Here is a 2114-nt window from a genome sequence, read left to right as displayed (position 1 = left end):
TCTATTCATCTCACATCGAGAAAATTTTCTGTATATTAAGCAGTTTTGAAACTGTGTTATGGACAGATTCACGAAGGGACATTTGGGAGCACATTCAGGCATACGGCGTAAAACGAGATATCATCAGATAAAAACTGGATATAAGCGTTCTGAGAAACTGCTTTCTGGTGGGTGCATTCCACTGAGGGAGTTATACCTCTTTCTTATACCCACATGACACCAGAGATGTTCCAAACACCATTGCATGAAATTGCTCTTAGCATAAAACTTCTGTGTATGGGAGGAATTGGCCAATTTCTGGCCAAAGCAATTGAACCTCTCCCTCTGGATGCTGTGATTGAAGCAGAACACCCTCTTAGAGAGCTTGATGCATTAGATGCCAATGATGAGATCACTCGCTAAACTCCCCATTGAGCCTCATTTTGGGAAAATGATGATAATGGGGTGTATTTTCTATGTGGGAGATGCTGTCTTACCATTGCTGCTGCTACCTGCTTTCCAGAGTCTTTCATCAATGAAGGAAAGTGGCTGGGCTATATCCATCGAAATTTTGCTGGAAACATATTTTCTGATCACGTAGCCCTTTTATCAGTATTCCAAGCCTGGGATGATGCTAGAATGGGTGGAGAAGAAGCAGACATACGTTTTTGTGAGCACAAAAGACTTAATATGGCCACACTAAGAATGACATGGGAAGCCAAAGTTCAACTCAAAGTGATTTTGATTAATTCTGGGTTTCCAGAAGATTGTTTGTTGACACAAGTGTTTACTAACACTGGACCAGATAATAATTTGGATGTTGTTATCTCCCTCCTGGCCTTTGGTGTGTACCCCAATGTATGCTATCATAAGGAAAAGAGAAAGATTCTCACCACTGAAGGACGTAATGCACTTATCCACAAATCATCTGTTAATTGTCCTTTTAGTGGCCAAGACATGAAGTACCCATCTCCCTTCTTTGTATTTGGTGAAAAGATTCGAACTCGAGCCATCTCTGCTAAAGGCAAGACTTTAGTCACACCTCTGCAGTTGCTTCTGTTTGCCTCCAAGAAAGTCCAATCTGATGGGCAGATTGTACTTGTAGATGACTGGATTAAACTACAAATATCTCATGAAGCTGCTGCCTGTATCACCGGTCTCCGGGCAGCCATGGAGGCTCTGGTTGTTGAAGTAACCAAACAACCTGCTATCATCAGCCAGTTGGACCCTGTAAATGAACATATGCTGAACATGATCCGTCAAATCTCTAGACCCTCAGCTGCTGGTATCAACCTTATGATTGACAGTACACAGTATGGAGATGATCCACGTCCTCCCAAGATGGCCCGATATGACAATGGAAGTGGATATAGAAGCGGAGGTTCTAGTTACAGTGGTGGAGGCTATGGCGGTGGCTATACCAGTGGAGGATATGGTGGTGGAGGCTATGGTAGTGGAGGCTATGGTGGCAACCCCAACTCCTTTTGGGCAGGACATGGCGCAGGTGTTGGTGGAGGCTATAGAGGAGTTACCCGAGGTGGCTTTAGAGGCAACTCTGGAGGAGACTACAGAGGGCCTAGTGGAGGCTACAGAGGATCTGGTGGATTCCAGTGAGGAGGTGGTAGGGGGGCCTATGGAGCTGGTTACTTTGGACAGGGGAGAGGAGATGGTGGCTATTAAATCTTGGTTATGTCAGTTTCTGTGTGTAGACAGTAAGGAAAAAAAGGCATGCTATGTGTTACGTGTTTTTTCCAATATGTTTATTTGCCAACAAAATGTAAATGCATTTTCACCCATTCTGTTGTTCATTGTAGTTAAAGGAAACCAAGCCTATAGATGCATTAGTGATTTTGTTTATATTATGTAAAATATAATGATCTATCTTTAAAATACCACAGTTTGTATTTTTTTCTTTAAGGAGTAAAGATTTGCCTTTAAATAACATGATATTTTCCCAGCTTTCGTTTAATACAGTAGAAAAGAAAGTATTACACCGAAAATAAATAAATAAATAAATAAATAGAAAGTGAAAAAGTCATATTTTCCAGTGATTTGAAAACTATTCAGAAAACTGAAATATCTTGAAATAAAACCCAGAAAAAAGCATTTCAAGACAATGCTCTCTAACGTGTGCG

The 2114-nt window shown here is 41.3% G+C and overlaps 1 pseudogene across 1 annotated transcript; it reads left to right on the top strand.

Annotated features, from left to right (window-relative positions):
• The first annotated feature begins 441 nt into the window (after positions 1-441).
• Positions 442-1593, top strand: LOC111529637 (annotated as a pseudogene). The gene has a single exon (XR_002727487.2). The product of XR_002727487.2 is annotated as an ATP-dependent RNA helicase A pseudogene (transcript).
• Positions 1594-2114: the final 521 nt, after the last annotated feature.

Source organism: Piliocolobus tephrosceles, unplaced genomic scaffold (assembly GCF_002776525.5).
Source record: "Piliocolobus tephrosceles isolate RC106 unplaced genomic scaffold, ASM277652v3 unscaffolded_1160, whole genome shotgun sequence".
Taxonomy (NCBI): Eukaryota; Metazoa; Chordata; class Mammalia; order Primates; family Cercopithecidae; genus Piliocolobus; species Piliocolobus tephrosceles.
The sequence above is the reverse complement of the archived record's forward strand: the minus strand, read 5'-3'. Positions and strand labels throughout refer to the sequence as shown.